At 45.6% G+C, this 23713-nt stretch overlaps 10 non-coding genes across 10 annotated transcripts; all 10 read right to left on the reverse strand.

Annotated features, from left to right (window-relative positions):
* Positions 1 to 1666: 1666 nt before the first annotated feature.
* LOC130335288 (U2 spliceosomal RNA) lies at positions 1667 to 1857 on the reverse strand. The gene has a single exon (XR_008876948.1). It is a non-coding gene; the product is annotated as a U2 spliceosomal RNA (small nuclear RNA).
* A 2097-nt stretch (positions 1858 to 3954) lies between these two features.
* LOC130335300 (U2 spliceosomal RNA) lies at positions 3955 to 4145 on the reverse strand. The gene has a single exon (XR_008876953.1). It is a non-coding gene; the product is annotated as a U2 spliceosomal RNA (small nuclear RNA).
* Positions 4146 to 6231: 2086 nt separating this feature from the next.
* On the reverse strand, positions 6232 to 6422 carry LOC130335303 (U2 spliceosomal RNA). The gene has a single exon (XR_008876954.1). It is a non-coding gene; the product is annotated as a U2 spliceosomal RNA (small nuclear RNA).
* A 2088-nt stretch (positions 6423 to 8510) lies between these two features.
* Positions 8511 to 8701, reverse strand: LOC130335304 (U2 spliceosomal RNA). Its single transcript, XR_008876955.1, has one exon. It is a non-coding gene; the product is annotated as a U2 spliceosomal RNA (small nuclear RNA).
* Positions 8702 to 10788: 2087 nt separating this feature from the next.
* Positions 10789 to 10979, reverse strand: LOC130335305 (U2 spliceosomal RNA). Its single transcript, XR_008876956.1, has one exon. It is a non-coding gene; the product is annotated as a U2 spliceosomal RNA (small nuclear RNA).
* A 2055-nt stretch (positions 10980 to 13034) lies between these two features.
* On the reverse strand, positions 13035 to 13225 carry LOC130335306 (U2 spliceosomal RNA). Its single transcript, XR_008876957.1, has one exon. It is a non-coding gene; the product is annotated as a U2 spliceosomal RNA (small nuclear RNA).
* Positions 13226 to 15316: 2091 nt separating this feature from the next.
* LOC130335283 (U2 spliceosomal RNA) lies at positions 15317 to 15508 on the reverse strand. Its single transcript, XR_008876943.1, has one exon. It is a non-coding gene; the product is annotated as a U2 spliceosomal RNA (small nuclear RNA).
* A 2070-nt stretch (positions 15509 to 17578) lies between these two features.
* LOC130335308 (U2 spliceosomal RNA) lies at positions 17579 to 17769 on the reverse strand. Its single transcript, XR_008876959.1, has one exon. It is a non-coding gene; the product is annotated as a U2 spliceosomal RNA (small nuclear RNA).
* A 2091-nt stretch (positions 17770 to 19860) lies between these two features.
* On the reverse strand, positions 19861 to 20051 carry LOC130335309 (U2 spliceosomal RNA). Its single transcript, XR_008876960.1, has one exon. It is a non-coding gene; the product is annotated as a U2 spliceosomal RNA (small nuclear RNA).
* A 2085-nt stretch (positions 20052 to 22136) lies between these two features.
* Positions 22137 to 22322, reverse strand: LOC130335287 (U2 spliceosomal RNA). The gene has a single exon (XR_008876947.1). It is a non-coding gene; the product is annotated as a U2 spliceosomal RNA (small nuclear RNA).
* Between the last annotated feature and the right edge of the window lie 1391 nt (positions 22323 to 23713).

The raw sequence follows: 23713 nt of genomic DNA on the forward strand, positions 1-23713 counted from the left end.
GTGTGGGTTAAACCCGGGTTATTTGACAACCTATGGCGGTGATGGTTCTGCTCAGGCAGAGCAGTGCTGATGCTCCTCATAAAGCTGTCGCTGCTGTGAAGGTTCTAGGTGACATCACAAATCCCTATGGTTACATACACAACAAAGCTGGGTTGTTGTTGTTTACACTCTGCAAGGCCTGTGGAAGTGAGTGACATCATAGCACTGTAGTTCTGAGGGTTCTAGATGGATGCAACAATCTCCTGTTGCTTCTATGAAGGCCATAATAGACGACATCACCAAACAGCTCCATAGTCACATACACAGCAAAGGAGAGATGTTGTTTACACCTAGTGATGTCAGTGGTATTGAGTGACATCACAGCACAGTGCTAAGGCTCCTGGGCCTGGACACAGCAGCGGCTGCAATATCTCAACGGAGAATACGTTTATATATATGTGTGTGTGTGCGCGTATATATATATATATATATATATATATATATATATATATATATATTTCTCCGCCGAAATCACTTTTAAACCCATTTCCACCTTTTTTTCCCTTCTCTTCCTCTTACTTTTTTTTCACGTTTTTTTACGTTTTTCTCCTTTTCGCCTCTTTTCTGGGCGTATTATTCTTCTTTTTCTTCTTTTTTTTCGTCTAATGCATACCCCATCAGTGCAGCAATGCTTATTCAATACCGCCAGCAGATGGAGACACTGGGGGATAATTTTCTAAGGATTTATACTGATTTTTCCTGTCTGAATTTGTCGCACAGAAAGTTGCAGGCCAAATATGTGTGACATTTCTGCGACTTTAGCTTCTAGAGCATTTTTACAACATTATACATAGGTGCTGAATACATAAAAAGCGACTGTTCAGCGACAGACAAGTCGCATCGGCTGAAAGTAGGCCAGAATGTCAGTCCATGTTGGAGCAGGTTTAGATACAGTCTAAAGCATAGATCTCAAAGTCTGTGCACAGAATTTAGCAAGGGCCTCGCACCTTCTGATGCATCAGGTAGGTGCACAATAGCATAGCCTAACCCTCTGTACTTTGGTCTATATTGATGCGGGACATAGACAGCCAGCTGATGACCAATCCATTAGTGCAATGGATGGCTGGAAGCATTTGTCTTTGCCTTTGCAATACCACAGAAGCAATGCATGGTCAATGTACAGCAATGACACACCTGTGTGAACAGCCAGGAGACCCCCCCCCCCCCATGTTATGTTACATAGTTACATAGTTAGTACGGTCGAAAAAAGACATATGTCCATCAAGTTCAACCAGGGAATTAAGGGGTAGGGGTGTGGCGCGATATTGGGGAAGGGATGAGATTTTATATTTCTTCATAAGCATTAATCTTATTTTGTCAATTAGGAACATTCAGCACCCACCCGCTATCAAGGCAGCTGCCTATCATGTCATGCCCTACCTGCACAGGTGTGCTGGCTACTCAAATGATCCAATTAAGGAGGCCATTTAGTCAGCAGCAGCAGAAGTCCTGTGCCTGGACGCTCCAACAGCGGCCAGACACAAGCAGAAGCAGAAGCAGCAGCAGCACCACCTTTTGTTTTTTGGCTGCAGCAGCAGCAGCAGCAAGGCCCACAGGGCTGGCTAGCTGGCTAGCCAGCAAGCAGGTAGCAATGAAAGTAGGAATCTTTCTTTTTAACCCTGTAAGGGGGTGGTGCACTGTACCCGAAGATACTGCCATATCGGGTCAATGCATAGGGCGACGGAAGCAAGCTTCGAAATCGGCCCCCGTTCTCAAAAATCCATTTAATATATGGTCCCCAGATAGGGGACGTATCAGATATTAAACTGATAAGAACAGATACTACACTTGATCTTAGCCAAAAGGCCGAGAAGCGATAACCGTGAAAGGGGCGGGCCCAACAAGGTCCCCTTCATGGGCACTATCACTGCTTGCTGTCAGGGAGGCTGCCAGACAATTTTCCATGCACACTCTGGGCTGGGGGGCAGTCAACCACCAGTACACACAGCAGAACCTAAACCCATACCATTATTGCTAAGCAGCAAGACAGGGGCCCATTGCACTCCCACGGGGCCTTTTTAAATGCAATCCATAACCCGGATTTGCCAGGAACCCTTCTTACTCCTCCTACTTGCATGTGACACTGGGCTTAGGATCTGCATAGGAAACACACACACAAGCACACACCTACCTTTGTTGCCTGCAGATGCCTCCTTGGCTGTCCCCAAACGGTATCAAACCAACACCCACGGGAAGCTGTAAGCATAGAGGACATGCCTGCACCCCATTGGACTTACCTGTGTGGGTTAAACCCGGGTTATTTGACAACCTATGGCGGTGATGGTTCTGCTCAGGCAGAGCAGTGCTGATGCTCCTCATAAAGCTGTCGCTGCTGTGAAGGTTCTAGGTGACATCACAAATCCCTATGGTTACATACACAACAAAGCTGGGTTGTTGTTGTTTACACTCTGCAAGGCCTGTGGAAGTGAGTGACATCATAGCACTGTAGTTCTGAGGGTTCTAGATGGATGCAACAATCTCCTGTTGCTTCTATGAAGGCCATAAAATACGACATCACCAAACAGCTCCATAGTCACATACACAGCAAAGGAGAGATGTTGTTTACACCTAGTGATGTCAGTGGTATTGAGTGACATCACAGCACAGTGCTAAGGCTCCTGGGCCTGGACACAGCAGCGGCTGCAATATCTCAACGGAGAATACGTTTATATATATGTGTGTGTGTGCGCGTATATATATATATATATATATATATATATATATATATATATATATATATATATATTCTCCGCCGAAATCACTTTTAAACCCATTTCCACCTTTTTTTCCCTTCTCTTCCTCTTACTTTTTTTTCACGTTTTTTTACGTTTTTCTCCTTTTCGCCTCTTTTCTGGGCGTATTATTCTTCTTTTTCTTCTTTTTTTTCGTCTAATGCATACCCCATCAGTGCAGCAATGCTTATTCAATACCGCCAGCAGATGGAGACACTGGGGGATAATTTTCTAAGGATTTATACTGATTTTTCCTGTCTGAATTTGTCGCACAGAAAGTTGCAGGCCAAATATGTGTGACATTTCTGCGACTTTAGCTTCTAGAGCATTTTTACAACATTATACATAGGTGCTGAATACATAAAAAGCGACTGTTCAGCGACAGACAAGTCGCATCGGCTGAAAGTAGGCCAGAATGTCAGTCCATGTTGGAGCAGGTTTAGATACAGTCTAAAGCATAGATCTCAAAGTCTGTGCACAGAATTTAGCAAGGGCCTCGCACCTTCTGATGCATCAGGTAGGTGCACAATAGCATAGCCTAACCCTCTGTACTTTGGTCTATATTGATGCGGGACATAGACAGCCAGCTGATGACCAATCCATTAGTGCAATGGATGGCTGGAAGCATTTGTCTTTGCCTTTGCAATACCACAGAAGCAATGCATGGTCAATGTACAGCAATGACACACCTGTGTGAACAGCCAGGAGACCCCCCCCCCCCCCATGTTATGTTACATAGTTACATAGTTAGTACGGTCGAAAAAAGACATATGTCCATCAAGTTCAACCAGGGAATTAAGGGGTAGGGGTGTGGCGCGATATTGGGGAAGGGATGAGATTTTATATTTCTTCATAAGCATTAATCTTATTTTGTCAATTAGGAACATTCAGCACCCACCCGCTATCAAGGCAGCTGCCTATCATGTCATGCCCTACCTGCACAGGTGTGCTGGCTACTCAAATGATCCAATTAAGGAGGCCATTTAGTCAGCAGCAGCAGAAGTCCTGTGCCTGGACGCTCCAACAGCGGCCAGACACAAGCAGAAGCAGAAGCAGCAGCAGCACCACCTTTTGTTTTTTGGCTGCAGCAGCAGCAGCAGCAAGGCCCACAGGGCTGGCTAGCTGGCTAGCCAGCAAGCAGGTAGCAATGAAAGTAGGAATCTTTCTTTTTAACCCTGTAAGGGGGTGGTGCACTGTACCCGAAGATACTGCCATATCGGGTCAATGCATAGGGCGACGGAAGCAAGCTTCGAAATCGGCCCCCGTTCTCAAAAATCCATTTAATATATGGTCCCCAGATAGGGGACGTATCAGATATTAAACTGATAAGAACAGATACTACACTTGATCTTAGCCAAAAGGCCGAGAAGCGATAACCGTGAAAGGGGCGGGCCCAACAAGGTCCCCTTCATGGGCACTATCACTGCTTGCTGTCAGGGAGGCTGCCAGACAATTTTCCATGCACACTCTGGGCTGGGGGGCAGTCAACCACCAGTACACACAGCAGAACCTAAACCCATACCATTATTGCTAAGCAGCAAGACAGGGGCCCATTGCACTCCCACGGGGCCTTTTTAAATGCAATCCATAACCCGGATTTGCCAGGAACCCTTCTTACTCCTCCTACTTGCATGTGACACTGGGCTTAGGATCTGCATAGGAAACACACACACAAGCACACACCTACCTTTGTTGCCTGCAGATGCCTCCTTGGCTGTCCCCAAACGGTATCAAACCAACACCCACGGGAAGCTGTAAGCATAGAGGACATGCCTGCACCCCATTGGACTTACCTGTGTGGGTTAAACCCGGGTTATTTGACAACCTATGGCGGTGATGGTTCTGCTCAGGCAGAGCAGTGCTGATGCTCCTCATAAAGCTGTCGCTGCTGTGAAGGTTCTAGGTGACATCACAAATCCCTATGGTTACATACACAACAAAGCTGGGTTGTTGTTGTTTACACTCTGCAAGGCCTGTGGAAGTGAGTGACATCATAGCACTGTAGTTCTGAGGGTTCTAGATGGATGCAACAATCTCCTGTTGCTTCTATGAAGGCCATAATAGACGACATCACCAAACAGCTCCATAGTCACATACACAGCAAAGGAGAGATGTTGTTTACACCTAGTGATGTCAGTGGTATTGAGTGACATCACAGCACAGTGCTAAGGCTCCTGGGCCTGGACACAGCAGCGGCTGCAATATCTCAACGGAGAATACGTTTATATATATGTGTGTGTGTGCGCGTATATATATATATATATATATATATATATATATATATATATATATTTCTCCGCCGAAATCACTTTTAAACCCATTTCCACCTTTTTTTCCCTTCTCTTCCTCTTACTTTTTTTTCACGTTTTTTTACGTTTTTCTCCTTTTCGCCTCTTTTCTGGGCGTATTATTCTTCTTTTTCTTCTTTTTTTTCGTCTAATGCATACCCCATCAGTGCAGCAATGCTTATTCAATACCGCCAGCAGATGGAGACACTGGGGGATAATTTTCTAAGGATTTATACTGATTTTTCCTGTCTGAATTTGTCGCACAGAAAGTTGCAGGCCAAATATGTGTGACATTTCTGCGACTTTAGCTTCTAGAGCATTTTTACAACATTATACATAGGTGCTGAATACATAAAAAGCGACTGTTCAGCGACAGACAAGTCGCATCGGCTGAAAGTAGGCCAGAATGTCAGTCCATGTTGGAGCAGGTTTAGATACAGTCTAAAGCATAGATCTCAAAGTCTGTGCACAGAATTTAGCAAGGGCCTCGCACCTTCTGATGCATCAGGTAGGTGCACAATAGCATAGCCTAACCCTCTGTACTTTGGTCTATATTGATGCGGGACATAGACAGCCAGCTGATGACCAATCCATTAGTGCAATGGATGGCTGGAAGCATTTGTCTTTGCCTTTGCAATACCACAGAAGCAATGCATGGTCAATGTACAGCAATGACACACCTGTGTGAACAGCCAGGAGACCCCCCCCCCCCATGTTATGTTACATAGTTACATAGTTAGTACGGTCGAAAAAAGACATATGTCCATCAAGTTCAACCAGGGAATTAAGGGGTAGGGGTGTGGCGCGATATTGGGGAAGGGATGAGATTTTATATTTCTTCATAAGCATTAATCTTATTTTGTCAATTAGGAACATTCAGCACCCACCCGCTATCAAGGCAGCTGCCTATCATGTCATGCCCTACCTGCACAGGTGTGCTGGCTACTCAAATGATCCAATTAAGGAGGCCATTTAGTCAGCAGCAGCAGAAGTCCTGTGCCTGGACGCTCCAACAGCGGCCAGACACAAGCAGAAGCAGAAGCAGCAGCAGCACCACCTTTTGTTTTTTGGCTGCAGCAGCAGCAGCAGCAAGGCCCACAGGGCTGGCTAGCTGGCTAGCCAGCAAGCAGGTAGCAATGAAAGTAGGAATCTTTCTTTTTAACCCTGTAAGGGGGTGGTGCACTGTACCCGAAGATACTGCCATATCGGGTCAATGCATAGGGCGACGGAAGCAAGCTTCGAAATCGGCCCCCGTTCTCAAAAATCCATTTAATATATGGTCCCCAGATAGGGGACGTATCAGATATTAAACTGATAAGAACAGATACTACACTTGATCTTAGCCAAAAGGCCGAGAAGCGATAACCGTGAAAGGGGCGGGCCCAACAAGGTCCCCTTCATGGGCACTATCACTGCTTGCTGTCAGGGAGGCTGCCAGACAATTTTCCATGCACACTCTGGGCTGGGGGGCAGTCAACCACCAGTACACACAGCAGAACCTAAACCCATACCATTATTGCTAAGCAGCAAGACAGGGGCCCATTGCACTCCCACGGGGCCTTTTTAAATGCAATCCATAACCCGGATTTGCCAGGAACCCTTCTTACTCCTCCTACTTGCATGTGACACTGGGCTTAGGATCTGCATAGGAAACACACACACAAGCACACACCTACCTTTGTTGCCTGCAGATGCCTCCTTGGCTGTCCCCAAACGGTATCAAACCAACACCCACGGGAAGCTGTAAGCATAGAGGACATGCCTGCACCCCATTGGACTTACCTGTGTGGGTTAAACCCGGGTTATTTGACAACCTATGGCGGTGATGGTTCTGCTCAGGCAGAGCAGTGCTGATGCTCCTCATAAAGCTGTCGCTGCTGTGAAGGTTCTAGGTGACATCACAAATCCCTATGGTTACATACACAACAAAGCTGGGTTGTTGTTGTTTACACTCTGCAAGGCCTGTGGAAGTGAGTGACATCATAGCACTGTAGTTCTGAGGGTTCTAGATGGATGCAACAATCTCCTGTTGCTTCTATGAAGGCCATAATAGACGACATCACCAAACAGCTCCATAGTCACATACACAGCAAAGGAGAGATGTTGTTTACACCTAGTGATGTCAGTGGTATTGAGTGACATCACAGCACAGTGCTAAGGCTCCTGGGCCTGGACACAGCAGCGGCTGCAATATCTCAACGGAGAATACGTTTATATATATGTGTGTGTGTGCGCGTATATATATATATATATATATATATATATATATATATATATATTTCTCCGCCGAAATCACTTTTAAACCCATTTCCACCTTTTTTTCCCTTCTCTTCCTCTTACTTTTTTTTCACGTTTTTTTACGTTTTTCTCCTTTTCGCCTCTTTTCTGGGCGTATTATTCTTCTTTTTCTTCTTTTTTTTCGTCTAATGCATACCCCATCAGTGCAGCAATGCTTATTCAATACCGCCAGCAGATGGAGACACTGGGGGATAATTTTCTAAGGATTTATACTGATTTTTCCTGTCTGAATTTGTCGCACAGAAAGTTGCAGGCCAAATATGTGTGACATTTCTGCGACTTTAGCTTCTAGAGCATTTTTACAACATTATACATAGGTGCTGAATACATAAAAAGCGACTGTTCAGCGACAGACAAGTCGCATCGGCTGAAAGTAGGCCAGAATGTCAGTCCATGTTGGAGCAGGTTTAGATACAGTCTAAAGCATAGATCTCAAAGTCTGTGCACAGAATTTAGCAAGGGCCTCGCACCTTCTGATGCATCAGGTAGGTGCACAATAGCATAGCCTAACCCTCTGTACTTTGGTCTATATTGATGCGGGACATAGACAGCCAGCTGATGACCAATCCATTAGTGCAATGGATGGCTGGAAGCATTTGTCTTTGCCTTTGCAATACCACAGAAGCAATGCATGGTCAATGTACAGCAATGACACACCTGTGTGAACAGCCAGGAGACCCCCCCCCCCCCCCCCCCCCCATGTTATGTTACATAGTTACATAGTTAGTACGGTCGAAAAAAGACATATGTCCATCAAGTTCAACCAGGGAATTAAGGGGTAGGGGTGTGGCGCGATATTGGGGAAGGGATGAGATTTTATATTTCTTCATAAGCATTAATCTTATTTTGTCAATTAGGAACATTCAGCACCCACCCGCTATCAAGGCAGCTGCCTATCATGTCATGCCCTACCTGCACAGGTGTGCTGGCTACTCAAATGATCCAATTAAGGAGGCCATTTAGTCAGCAGCAGCAGAAGTCCTGTGCCTGGACGCTCCAACAGCGGCCAGACACAAGCAGAAGCAGAAGCAGCACCACCTTTTGTTTTTTGGCTGCAGCAGCAGCAGCAGCAAGGCCCACAGGGCTGGCTAGCTGGCTAGCCAGCAAGCAGGTAGCAATGAAAGTAGGAATCTTTCTTTTTAACCCTGTAAGGGGGTGGTGCACTGTACCCGAAGATACTGCCATATCGGGTCAATGCATAGGGCGACGGAAGCAAGCTTCGAAATCGGCCCCCGTTCTCAAAAATCCATTTAATATATGGTCCCCAGATAGGGGACGTATCAGATATTAAACTGATAAGAACAGATACTACACTTGATCTTAGCCAAAAGGCCGAGAAGCGATAACCGTGAAAGGGGCGGGCCCAACAAGGTCCCCTTCATGGGCACTATCACTGCTTGCTGTCAGGGAGGCTGCCAGACAATTTTCCATGCGCACTCTGGGCTGGGGGGCAGTCAACCACCAGTACACACAGCAGAACCTAAACCCATACCATTATTGCTAAGCAGCAAGACAGGGGCCCATTGCACTCCCACGGGGCCTTTTTAAATGCAATCCATAACCCGGATTTGCCAGGAACCCTTCTTACTCCTCCTACTTGCATGTGACACTGGGCTTAGGATCTGCATAGGAAACACACACACAAGCACACACCTACCTTTGTTGCCTGCAGATGCCTCCTTGGCTGTCCCCAAACGGTATCAAACCAACACCCACGGGAAGCTGTAAGCATAGAGGACATGCCTGCACCCCATTGGACTTATCTGTGTGGGTTAAACCCGGGTTATTTGACAACCTATGGCGGTGATGGTTCTGCTCAGGCAGAGCAGTGCTGATGCTCCTCATAAAGCTGTCGCTGCTGTGAAGGTTCTAGGTGACATCACAAATCCCTATGGTTACATACACAACAAAGCTGGGTTGTTGTTGTTTACACTCTGCAAGGCCTGTGGAAGTGAGTGACATCATAGCACTGTAGTTCTGAGGGTTCTAGATGGATGCAACAATCTCCTGTTGCTTCTATGAAGGCCATAATAGACGACATCACCAAACAGCTCCATAGTCACATACACAGCAAAGGAGAGATGTTGTTTACACCTAGTGATGTCAGTGGTATTGAGTGACATCACAGCACAGTGCTAAGGCTCCTGGGCCTGGACACAGCAGCGGCTGCAATATCTCAACGGAGAATACGTTTATATATATGTGTGTGTGTGCGCGTATATATATATATATATATATATATATATATATATATATATATATATTTCTCCGCCGAAATCACTTTTAAACCCATTTCCACCTTTTTTTCCCTTCTCTTCCTCTTACTTTTTTTTCACGTTTTTTTACGTTTTTCTCCTTTTCGCCTCTTTTCTGGGCGTATTATTCTTCTTTTTCTTCTTTTTTTTCGTCTAATGCATACCCCATCAGTGCAGCAATGCTTATTCAATACCGCCAGCAGATGGAGACACTGGGGGATAATTTTCTAAGGATTTATACTGATTTTTCCTGTCTGAATTTGTCGCACAGAAAGTTGCAGGCCAAATATGTGTGACATTTCTGCGACTTTAGCTTCTAGAGCATTTTTACAACATTATACATAGGTGCTGAATACATAAAAAGCGACTGTTCAGCGACAGACAAGTCGCATCGGCTGAAAGTAGGCCAGAATGTCAGTCCATGTTGGAGCAGGTTTAGATACAGTCTAAAGCATAGATCTCAAAGTCTGTGCACAGAATTTAGCAAGGGCCTCGCACCTTCTGATGCATCAGGTAGGTGCACAATAGCATAGCCTAACCCTCTGTACTTTGGTCTATATTGATGCGGGACATAGACAGCCAGCTGATGACCAATCCATTAGTGCAATGGATGGCTGGAAGCATTTGTCTTTGCCTTTGCAATACCACAGAAGCAATGCATGGTCAATGTACAGCAATGACACACCTGTGTGAACAGCCAGGAGACCCCCCCCCCCATGTTATGTTACATAGTTACATAGTTAGTACGGTCGAAAAAAGACATATGTCCATCAAGTTCAACCAGGGAATTAAGGGGTAGGGGTGTGGCGCGATATTGGGGAAGGGATGAGATTTTATATTTCTTCATAAGCATTAATCTTATTTTGTCAATTAGGAACATTCAGCACCCACCCGCTATCAAGGCAGCTGCCTATCATGTCATGCCCTACCTGCACAGGTGTGCTGGCTACTCAAATGATCCAATTAAGGAGGCCATTTAGTCAGCAGCAGCAGAAGTCCTGTGCCTGGACGCTCCAACAGCGGCCAGACACAAGCAGAAGCAGAAGCAGCAGCAGCACCACCTTTTGTTTTTTGGCTGCAGCAGCAGCAGCAGCAAGGCCCACAGGGCTGGCTAGCTGGCTAGCCAGCAAGCAGGTAGCAATGAAAGTAGGAATCTTTCTTTTTAACCCTGTAAGGGGGTGGTGCACTGTACCCGAAGATACTGCCATATCGGGTCAATGCATAGGGCGACGGAAGCAAGCTTCGAAATCGGCCCCCGTTCTCAAAAATCCATTTAATATATGGTCCCCAGATAGGGGACGTATCAGATATTAAACTGATAAGAACAGATACTACACTTGATCTTAGCCAAAAGGCCGAGAAGCGATAACCGTGAAAGGGGCGGGCCCAACAAGGTCCCCTTCATGGGCACTATCACTGCTTGCTGTCAGGGAGGCTGCCAGACAATTTTCCATGCACACTCTGGGCTGGGGGGCAGTCAACCACCAGTACACACAGCAGAACCTAAACCCATACCATTATTGCTAAGCAGCAAGACAGGGGCCCATTGCACTCCCACGGGGCCTTTTTAAATGCAATCCATAACCCGGATTTGCCAGGAACCCTTCTTACTCCTCCTACTTGCATGTGACACTGGGCTTAGGATCTGCATAGGAAACACACACACAAGCACACACCTACCTTTGTTGCCTGCAGATGCCTCCTTGGCTGTCCCCAAACGGTATCAAACCAACACCCACGGGAAGCTGTAAGCATAGAGGACATGCCTGCACCCCATTGGACTTACCTGTGTGGGTTAAACCCGGGTTATTTGACAACCTATGGCGGTGATGGTTCTGCTCAGGCAGAGCAGTGCTGATGCTCCTCATAAAGCTGTCGCTGCTGTGAAGGTTCTAGGTGACATCACAAATCCCTATGGTTACATACACAACAAAGCTGGGTTGTTGTTGTTTACACTCTGCAAGGCCTGTGGAAGTGAGTGACATCATAGCACTGTAGTTAGGGTTCTAGATGGATGCAACAATCTCCTGTTGCTTCTATGAAGGCCATAATAGACGACATCACCAAACAGCTCCATAGTCACATACACAGCAAAGGAGAGATGTTGTTTACACCTAGTGATGTCAGTGGTATTGAGTGACATCACAGCACAGTGCTAAGGCTCCTGGGCCTGGACACAGCAGCGGCTGCAATATCTCAATACGTTTATATATATGTGTGTGTGTGCGCGTATATATATATATATATATATATTTCTCCGCCGAAATCACTTTTAAACCCATTTCCACCTTTTTTTCCCTTCTCTTCCTCTTACTTTTTTTTCACGTTTTTTTACGTTTTTCTCCTTTTCGCCTCTTTTCTGGGCGTATTATTCTTCTTTTTCTTCTTTTTTTTCGTCTAATGCATACCCCATCAGTGCAGCAATGCTTATTCAATACCGCCAGCAGATGGAGACACTGGGGGATAATTTTCTAAGGATTTATACTGATTTTTCCTGTCTGAATTTGTCGCACAGAAAGTTGCAGGCCAAATATGTGTGACATTTCTGCGACTTTAGCTTCTAGAGCATTTTTACAACATTATACATAGGTGCTGAATACATAAAAAGCGACTGTTCAGCGACAGACAAGTCGCATCGGCTGAAAGTAGGCCAGAATGTCAGTCCATGTTGGAGCAGGTTTAGATACAGTCTAAAGCATAGATCTCAAAGTCTGTGCACAGAATTTAGCAAGGGCCTCGCACCTTCTGATGCATCAGGTAGGTGCACAATAGCATAGCCTAACCCTCTGTACTTTGGTCTATATTGATGCGGGACATAGACAGCCAGCTGATGACCAATCCATTAGTGCAATGGATGGCTGGAAGCATTTGTCTTTGCCTTTGCAATACCACAGAAGCAATGCATGGTCAATGTACAGCAATGACACACCTGTGTGAACAGCCAGGAGACCCCCCCCCCCCCATGTTATGTTACATAGTTACATAGTTAGTACGGTCGAAAAAAGACATATGTCCATCAAGTTCAACCAGGGAATTAAGGGGTAGGGGTGTGGCGCGATATTGGGGAAGGGATGAGATTTTATATTTCTTCATAAGCATTAATCTTATTTTGTCAATTAGGAACATTCAGCACCCACCCGCTATCAAGGCAGCTGCCTATCATGTCATGCCCTACCTGCACAGGTGTGCTGGCTACTCAAATGATCCAATTAAGGAGGCCATTTAGTCAGCAGCAGCAGAAGTCCTGTGCCTGGACGCTCCAACAGCGGCCAGACACAAGCAGAAGCAGAAGCAGCAGCAGCACCACCTTTTGTTTTTTGGCTGCAGCAGCAGCAGCAGCAAGGCCCACAGGGCTGGCTAGCTGGCTAGCCAGCAAGCAGGTAGCAATGAAAGTAGGAATCTTTCTTTTTAACCCTGTAAGGGGGTGGTGCACTGTACCCGAAGATACTGCCATATCGGGTCAATGCATAGGGCGACGGAAGCAAGCTTCGAAATCGGCCCCCGTTCTCAAAAATCCATTTAATATATGGTCCCCAGATAGGGGACGTATCAGATATTAAACTGATAAGAACAGATACTACACTTGATCTTAGCCAAAAGGCCGAGAAGCGATAACCGTGAAAGGGGCGGGCCCAACAAGGTCCCCTTCATGGGCACTATCACTGCTTGCTGTCAGGGAGGCTGCCAGACAATTTTCCATGCACACTCTGGGCTGGGGGGCAGTCAACCACCAGTACACACAGCAGAACCTAAACCCATACCATTATTGCTAAGCAGCAAGACAGGGGCCCATTGCACTCCCACGGGGCCTTTTTAAATGCAATCCATAACCCGGATTTGCCAGGAACCCTTCTTACTCCTCCTACTTGCATGTGACACTGGGCTTAGGATCTGCATAGGAAACACACACACAAGCACACACCTACCTTTGTTGCCTGCAGATGCCTCCTTGGCTGTCCCCAAACGGTATCAAACCAACACCCACGGGAAGCTGTAAGCATAGAGGACATGCCTGCACCCCATTGGACTTACCTGTGTGGGTTAAACCCGGGTTATTTGACAACCTATGGCGGTGATGGTTCTGCTCAGGCAGAGCAGTGCTGATGCTCCTCATAAAGCTGTCGCTGCTGTGAAGGTTCTAGGTGACATCACAAATCCCTATGGTTACATACACAACAAAGCTGGGTTGTTGTTGTTTACACTCTGCAAGGCCTGTGGAAGTGAGTGACATCATAGCACTGTAGTTCTGAGGGTTCTAGATGGATGCAACAATCTCCTGTTGCTTCTATGAAGGCCATAATAGACGACATCACCAAACAGCTCCATAGTCACATACACAGCAAAGGAGAGATGTTGTTTACACCTAGTGATGTCAGTGGTATTGAGTGACATCACAGCACAGTGCTAAGGCTCCTGGGCCTGGACACAGCAGCGGCTGCAATATCTCAACGGAGAATACGTTTATATATATGTGTGTGTGTGCGCGTATATATATATATATATATATATATATATAAATATATATATATTTCTCCGCCGAAATCACTTTTAAACCCATTTCCACCTTTTTTTTCCCTTCTCTTCCTCTTACTTTTTTTCACGTTTTTTTACGTTTTTCTCCTTTTCGCCTCTTTTCTGGGCGTATTATTCTTCTTTTTCTTCTTTTTTTTCGTCTAATGCATACCCCATCAGTGCAGCAATGCTTATTCAATACCGCCAGCAGATGGAGACACTGGGGGATAATTTTCTAAGGATTTATACTGATTTTTCCTGTCTGAATTTGTCGCACAGAAAGTTGCAGGCCAAATATGTGTGACATTTCTGCGACTTTAGCTTCTAGAGCATTTTTACAACATTATACATAGGTGCTGAATACATAAAAAAGCGACTGTTCAGCGACAGACAAGTCGCATCGGCTGAAAGTAGGCCAGAATGTCAGTCCATGTTGGAGCAGGTTTAGATACAGTCTAAAGCATAGATCTCAAAGTCTGTGCACAGAATTTAGCAAGGGCCTCGCACCTTCTGATGCATCAGGTAGGTGCACAATAGCATAGCCTAACCCTCTGTACTTTTGGTCTATATTGATGCGGGACATAGACAGCCAGCTGATGACCAATCCATTAGTGCAATGGATGGCTGGAAGCATTTGTCTTTGCCTTTGCAATACCACAGAAGCAATGCATGGTCAATGTACAGCAATGACACACCTGTGTGAACAGCCAGGAGACCCCCCCCCCCCCATGTTATGTTACATAGTTACATAGTTAGTACGGTCGAAAAAAGACATATGTCCATCAAGTTCAACCAGGGAATTAAGGGGTAGGGGTGTGGCGCGATATTGGGGAAGGGATGAGATTTTATATTTCTTCATAAGCATTAATCTTATTTTGTCAATTAGGAACATTCAGCACCCACCCGCTATCAAGGCAGCTGCCTATCATGTCATGCCCTACCTGCACAGGTGTGCTGGCTACTCAAATGATCCAATTAAGGAGGCCATTTAGTCAGCAGCAGCAGAAGTCCTGTGCCTGGACGCTCCAACAGCGGCCAGAACACAAGCAGAAGCAGAAGCAGCAAGCAGCACCACCTTTTGTTTTTTGGTGCTGCAGCAGCAGCAGGCAAGGCCCACAGGGCTGGCTAGCTTGGCTAGCCAGCAAGCAGGTAGCAATGAAAAGTAGGAATCTTTCTTTTTAACCCTGTAAGGGGGTGGTGCACTGTACCCGAAGATACTGCCATATCGGGTCAATGCATAGGGCGACGGAAGCAAGCTTCGAAATCGGCCCCCGTTCTCAAAAATCCATTTAATATATGGTCCCCAGATAGGGGGACGTATCAGATATTAAACTGATAAGAACAGATACTACACTTGATCTTAGCCAAAAGGCCGAGAAGTGATAACCGTGAAAGGGGCGGGCCCAACAAGGTCCCCTTCATGGGCACTATCACTGCTTGCTGTCAGGGAGGCTGCCAGACAATTTTCCATGCACACTCTGGGCTGGGGGGCAGTCAACCACCAGTACACACAGCAGAACCTAAACCCATACCATTATTGCTAAGCAGCAAGACAGGGGCCCATTGCACTCCCACGGGGCCTTTTTAAATGCAATCCATAACCCGGATTTGCCAGGAACCCTTCTTACTCCTCCTACTTGCATGTGACACTGGGCTTAGGATCTGCATAGGAAACACACACACAAGCACACACCTACCTTTGTTGCCTGCAGATGCCTCCTTGGCTGTCCCCAAACGGTATCAAAACCAACACCCACGGGAAGCTGTAAGCATAGAGGACATGCCTGCACCCCATTGGACTTACCTGTGTGGGTTAAACCCGGGTTATTTGACAACCTATGGCGGTGATGGTTCTGCTCAGGCAGAGCAGTGCTGATGCTCCTCATAAAGCTGTCGCTGCTGTGAAGGTTCTAGGTGACATCACAAATCCCTATGGTTACATACACAACAAAGCTGGGTTGTTGTTGTTTACACTCTGCAAGGCCTGTGGAAGTGAGTGACATCATAGCACTGTAGTTCTGAGGGTTCTAGATGGATGCAACAATCTCCTGTTGCTTCTATGAAGGCCATAATAGACGACATCACCAAACAGCTCCATAGTCACATACACAGCAAAGGAGAGATGTTGTTTACACCTAGTGATGTCAGTGGTATTGAGTGACATCACAGCACAGTGCTAAGGCTCCTGGGCCTGGACACAGCAGCGGCTGCAATATCTCAACGGAGAATACGTTTATATATATGTGTGTGTGTGCGCGTATATATATATATATATATATATATATTTCTCCGCCGAAATCACTTTTAAACCCATTTCCACCTTTTTTTCCCTTCTCTTCCTCTTACTTTTTTTTCACGTTTTTTTACGTTTTTCTCCTTTTCGCCTCTTTTCTGGGCGTATTATTCTTCTTTTTCTTCTTTTTTTTCGTCTAATGCATACCCCATCAGTGCAGCAATGCTTATTCAATACCGCCAGCAGATGGAGACACTGGGGGATAATTTTCTAAGGATTTATACTGATTTTTCCTGTCTGAATTTGTCGCACAGAAAGTTGCAGGCCAAATATGTGTGACATTTCTGCGACTTTAGCTTCTAGAGCATTTTTACAACATTATACATAGGTGCTGAATACATAAAAAGCGACTGTTCAGCGACAGACAAGTCGCATCGGCTGAAAGTAGGCCAGAATGTCAGTCCATGTTGGAGCAGGTTTAGATACAGTCTAAAGCATAGATCTCAAAGTCTGTGCACAGAATTTAGCAAGGGCCTCGCACCTTCTGATGCATCAGGTAGGTGCACAATAGCATAGCCTAACCCTCTGTACTTTGGTCTATATTGATGCGGGACATAGACAGCCAGCTGATGACCAATCCATTAGTGCAATGGATGGCTGGAAGCATTTGTCTTTGCCTTTGCAATACCACAGAAGCAATGCATGGTCAATGTACAGCAATGACACACCTGTGTGAACAGCCAGGAGACCCCCCCCCCCCCATGTTATGTTACATAGTTACATAGTTAGTACGGTCGAAAAAAGACATATGTCCATCAAGTTCAACCAGGGAATTAAGGGGTAGGGGTGTGGCGCGATATTGGGGAAGGGATGAGATTTTATATTTCTTCATAAGCATTAATCTTATTTTGTCAATTAGGAACATTCAGCACCCACCCGCTATCAAGGCAGCTGCCTATCATGTCATGCCCTACCTGCACAGGTGTGCTGGCTACTCAAATGATCCAATTAAGGAGGCCATTTAGTCAGCAGCAGCAGAAGTCCTGTGCCTGGACGCTCCAACAGCGGCCAGACACAAGCAGAAGCAGAAGCAGCAGCAGCACCACCTTTTGTTTTTTGGCTGCAGCAGCAGCAGCAGCAAGGCCCACAGGGCTGGCTAGCTGGCTAGCCAGCAAGCAGGTAGCAATGAAAGTAGGAATCTTTCTTTTTAACCCTGTAAGGGGGTGGTGCACTGTACCCGAAGATACTGCCATATCGGGTCAATGCATAGGGCGACGGAAGCAAGCTTCGAAATCGGCCCCCGTTCTCAAAAATCCATTTAATATATGGTCCCCAGATAGGGGACGTATCAGATATTAAACTGATAAGAACAGATACTACACTTGATCTTAGCCAAAAGGCCGAGAAGCGATAACCGTGAAAGGGGCGGGCCCAACAAGGTCCCCTTCATGGGCACTATCACTGCTTGCTGTCAGGGAGGCTGCCAGACAATTTTCCATGCACACTCTGGGCTGGGGGGCAGTCAACCACCAGTACACACAGCAGAACCTAAACCCATACCATTATTGCTAAGCAGCAAGACAGGGGCCCATTGCACTCCCACGGGGCCTTTTTAAATGCAATCCATAACCCGGATTTGCCAGGAACCCTTCTTACTCCTCCTACTTGCATGTGACACTGGGCTTAGGATCTGCATAGGAAACACACACACAAGCACACACCTACCTTTGTTGCCTGCAGATGCCTCCTTGGCTGTCCCCAAACGGTATCAAACCAACACCCACGGGAAGCTGTAAGCATAGAGGACATGCCTGCACCCCATTGGACTTACCTGTGTGGGTTAAACCCGGGTTATTTGACAACCTATGGCGGTGATGGTTCTGCTCAGGCAGAGCAGTGCTGATGCTCCTCATAAAGCTGTCGCTGCTGTGAAGGTTCTAGGTGACATCACAAATCCCTATGGTTACATACACAACAAAGCTGGGTTGTTGTTGTTTACACTCTGCAAGGCCTGTGGAAGTGAGTGACATCATAGCACTGTAGTTCTGAGGGTTCTAGATGGATGCAACAATCTCCTGTTGCTTCTATGAAGGCCATAATAGACGACATCACCAAACAGCTCCATAGTCACATACACAGCAAAGGAGAGATGTTGTTTACACCTAGTGATGTCAGTGGTATTGAGTGACATCACAGCACAGTGCTAAGGCTCCTGGGCCTGGACACAGCAGCGGCTGCAATATCTCAACGGAGAATACGTTTATATATATGTGTGTGTGTGCGCGTATATATATATATATATATATATATATATATATATATATATATATATATTTCTCCGCCGAAATCACTTTTAAACCCATTTCCACCTTTTTTTCCCTTCTCTTCCTCTTACTTTTTTTTCACGTTTTTTTACGTTTTTCTCCTTTTCGCCTCTTTTCTGGGCGTATTATTCTTCTTTTTCTTCTTTTTTTTCGTCTAATGCATACCCCATCAGTGCAGCAATGCTTATTCAATACCGCCAGCAGATGGAGACACTGGGGGATAATTTTCTAAGGATTTATACTGATTTTTCCTGTCTGAATTTGTCGCACAGAAAGTTGCAGGCCAAATATGTGTGACATTTCTGCGACTTTAGCTTCTAGAGCATTTTTACAACATTATACATAGGTGCTGAATACATAAAAAGCGACTGTTCAGCGACAGACAAGTCGCATCGGCTGAAAGTAGGCCAGAATGTCAGTCCATGTTGGAGCAGGTTTAGATACAGTCTAAAGCATAGATCTCAAAGTCTGTGCACAGAATTTAGCAAGGGCCTCGCACCTTCTGATGCATCAGGTAGGTGCACAATAGCATAGCCTAACCCTCTGTACTTTGGTCTATATTGATGCGGGACATAGACAGCCAGCTGATGACCAATCCATTAGTGCAATGGATGGCTGGAAGCATTTGTCTTTGCCTTTGCAATACCACAGAAGCAATGCATGGTCAATGTACAGCAATGACACACCTGTGTGAACAGCCAGGAGACCCCCCCCCCCCCATGTTATGTTACATAGTTACATAGTTAGTACGGTCGAAAAAAGACATATGTCCATCAAGTTCAACCAGGGAATTAAGGGGTAGGGGTGTGGCGCGATATTGGGGAAGGGATGAGATTTTATATTTCTTCATAAGCATTAATCTTATTTTGTCAATTAGGAACATTCAGCACCCACCCGCTATCAAGGCAGCTGCCTATCATGTCATGCCCTACCTGCACAGGTGTGCTGGCTACTCAAATGATCCAATTAAGGAGGCCATTTAGTCAGCAGCAGCAGAAGTCCTGTGCCTGGACGCTCCAACAGCGGCCAGACACAAGCAGAAGCAGAAGCAGCAGCAGCACCACCTTTTGTTTTTTGGCTGCAGCAGCAGCAGCAGCAAGGCCCACAGGGCTGGCTAGCTGGCTAGCCAGCAAGCAGGTAGCAATGAAAGTAGGAATCTTTCTTTTTAACCCTGTAAGGGGGTGGTGCACTGTACCCGAAGATACTGCCATATCGGGTCAATGCATAGGGCGACGGAAGCAAGCTTCGAAATCGGCCCCCGTTCTCAAAAATCCATTTAATATATGGTCCCCAGATAGGGGACGTATCAGATATTAAACTGATAAGAACAGATACTACACTTGATCTTAGCCAAAAGGCCGAGAAGCGATATCCGTGAAAGGGGCGGGCCCAACAAGGTCCCCTTCATGGGCACTATCACTGCTTGCTGTCAGGGAGGCTGCCAGACAATTTTCCATGCACACTCTGGGCTGGGGGGCAGTCAACCACCAGTACACACAGCAGAACCTAAACCCATACCATTATTGCTAAGCAGCAAGACAGGGGCCCATTGCACTCCCACGGGGCCTTTTTAAATGCAACCCATAACCCGGATTTGCCAGGAACCCTTCTTACTCCTCCTACTTGCATGTGACACTGGGCTTAGGATCTGCATAGGAAACACACACACAAGCACACACCTACCTTTGTTGCCTGCAGATGCCTCCTTGGCTGTCCCCAAACGGTATCAAACCAACACCCACGGGAAGCTGTAAGCATAGAGGACATGCCATGCCTGCACCCCATTGGACTTACCTGTGTGGGTTAAACCCGGGTTATTTGACAACCTATGGCGGTGATGGTTCTGCTCAGGCAGAGCAGTGCTGATGCTCCTCATAAAGCTGTCGCTGCTGTGAAGGTTCTAGGTGACATCACAAATCCCTATGGTTACATACACAACAAAGCTGGGTTGTTGTTGTTTACACTCTGCAAGGCCTGTGGAAGTGAGTGACATCATAGCACTGTAGTTCTGAGGGTTCTAGATGGATGCAACAATCTCCTGTTGCTTCTATGAAGGCCATAATAGACGACATCACCAAACAGCTCCATAGTCACATACACAGCAAAGGAGAGATGTTGTTTACACCTAGTGATGTCAGTGGTATTGAGTGACATCACAGCACAGTGCTAAGGCTCCTGGGCCTGGACACAGCAGCGGCTGCAATATCTCAACGGAGAATACGTTTATATATATGTGTGTGTGTGCGCGTATATATATATATATATATATATATATATATATATATATATATATTTCTCCGCCGAAATCACTTTTAAACCCATTTCCACCTTTTTTTCCCTTCTCTTCCTCTTACTTTTTTTTCACGTTTTTTTACGTTTTTCTCCTTTTCGCCTCTTTTCTGGGCGTATTATTCTTCTTTTTCTTCTTTTTTTTCGTCTAATGCATACCCCATCAGTGCAGCAATGCTTATTCAATACCGCCAGCAGATGGAGACACTGGGGGATAATTTTCTAAGGATTTATACTGATTTTTCCTGTCTGAATTTGTCGCACAGAAAGTTGCAGGCCAAATATGTGTGACATTTCTGCGACTTTAGCTTCTAGAGCATTTTTACAACATTATACATAGGTGCTGAATACATAAAAAGCGACTGTTCAGCGACAGACAAGTCGCATCGGCTGAAAGTAGGCCAGAATGTCAGTCCATGTTGGAGCAGGTTTAGATACAGTCTAAAGCATAGATCTCAAAGTCTGTGCACAGAATTTAGCAAGGGCCTCGCACCTTCTGATGCATCAGGTAGGTGCACAATAGCATAGCCTAACCCTCTGTACTTTGGTCTATATTGATGCGGGACATAGACAGCCAGCTGATGACCAATCCATTAGTGCAATGGATGGCTGGAAGCATTTGTCTTTGCCTTTGCAATACCACAGAAGCAATGCATGGTCAATGTACAGCAATGACACACCTGTGTGAACAGCCAGGAGACCCCCCCCCCCCATGTTATGTTACATAGTTACATAGTTAGTACGGTCGAAAAAAGACATATGTCCATCAAGTTCAACCAGGGAATTAAGGGGTAGGGGTGTGGCGCGATATTGGGGAAGGGATGAGATTTTATATTTCTTCATAAGCATTAATCTTATTTTGTCAATTAGGAACATTCAGCACCCACCCGCTATCAAGGCAGCTGCCTATCATGTCATGCCCTACCTGCACAGGTGTGCTGGCTACTCAAATGATCCAATTAAGGAGGCCATTTAGTCAGCAGCAGCAGAAGTCCTGTGCCTGGACGCTCCAACAGCGGCCAGACACAAGCAGAAGCAGAAGCAGCAGCAGCACCACCTTTTGTTTTTTGGCTGCAGCAGCAGCAAGGCCCACAGGGCTGGCTAGCTGGCTAGCCAGCAAGCAGGTAGCAATGAAAGTAGGAATCTTTCTTTTTAACCCTGTAAGGGGGTGGTGCACTGTACCCGAGGATACTGCCATATCGGGTCAATGCATAGGGCGACGGAAGCAAGCTTCGAAATCGGCCCCCGTTCTCAAAAATCCATTTAATATATGGTCCCCAGATAGGGGACGTATCAGATATTAAACTGATAAGAACAGATAAGGTTTCAACAAAATTTTATTGAATAAATAAGAAACCATACAAAATTTAAAATGCAAAATAATAAAAGGTTCACAAAAGTTTTAAAATACAAATAATAAAACCAGTAATAAAAGGAGAAAAAATAAAAATGGCAGGATAAAACATTATACAAATGTCATAAAAACTGATTATATTGTTATTTCGTTCCATAGAGGCAGACACCACATGGATGCTGCCTCGCTGGCCCCCAACTGTTTCTTGTCTCTTAGGTAATAGATGTACATCTCACTCAGGGCCAGCTTTATACAGTTTTTAACATCAATAAAATCATGTTTAAAAAGTAAGATGTTCCTAACTTTCCAGATGGCATTTTTAAAACAATTAATAATCATCCAGCAGATCTGCTGTTTAAAATTGGGGCAGTTAAAAAGACCGTAAAAGACACATTCGTGATTAAAATCTTTTAGGCCGCAGGCCCACTTCAAAAGTGGGCCTACCTTCCTCCAAAGCTCCCGTGCAAAAGGGCAGTTCCAAAATATGTGCAGCACCGTTTCGTCCACTCCGCAGCCATCTCTCGGGCACTTGGCTCTCGCCACCAGTCCTCGCCTGTGCTGGAACTCACGAGTAGGGAGGCACTGGTGGACGATTGCCCAGGCAAGATCCCTGTGTACATTCGCCAGAAACTTCCCGTACACGTTCCGCCATACCTTTTTGGATCTTGCCTGTGTGAAATTGGACACTGCCAGGGTAACCTCACTCCGCCTGAGGACCTTTGATACCTTTCTCTGGTCCCCCAGTATGTCAGACTCCAAATCTTGGAGACCTAGGAGCCTGACTGTCTTTTCCAACACCACATAATGTTTTGGGGGACACAGAAGCACCGGAGCGTTCAGAGGGATGCGCAACCATCTTTTAAAAACCATGCCCGCAGCGTACCTTAAAAAGCAGCTAAAAATGCCATCGGATTTAATAATTTTAAAACAGAAACAGAAATACTTTATGTAAAAGAAAGTAAAAAGGTTAGGAACATCTTTCCCGCCATTATCTTTACTTTTGTACATAAAATCACGCTTTAATTTCTCCATTTTTGAACCCCATAAAAAAGTAAAAACAATTCTAGTTACTTTTTTAATGTATAAAATAGATGGAGGAAATACCATGGCAATGTATAGCATAATAGGGAGTAAAACCATCTTTATTATTAAAATCTTCCCCTCCATGGTAAGGTTTCTAAGATTCCACATTAAAATCTTCTTCTCCATCTTAGCTATAGCTGAATCCCAGTTAGGGCTCCCATCATTGACCTGGTTAAAAACAATACCTAAAACTTTAATTTGATCCTGTTGCATTGTAACTCCTGGGGTGATGGATGAATCCCAGGAGCCAATATAAAAACAGTCACATTTATCTGTGTTTAGCTTAAAACCAGAGACCTCGCAGAA

This window comes from Hyla sarda, unplaced genomic scaffold, assembly GCF_029499605.1.
Source record: "Hyla sarda isolate aHylSar1 unplaced genomic scaffold, aHylSar1.hap1 scaffold_449, whole genome shotgun sequence".
In the NCBI taxonomy this organism is placed as follows: Eukaryota; Metazoa; Chordata; class Amphibia; order Anura; family Hylidae; genus Hyla; species Hyla sarda.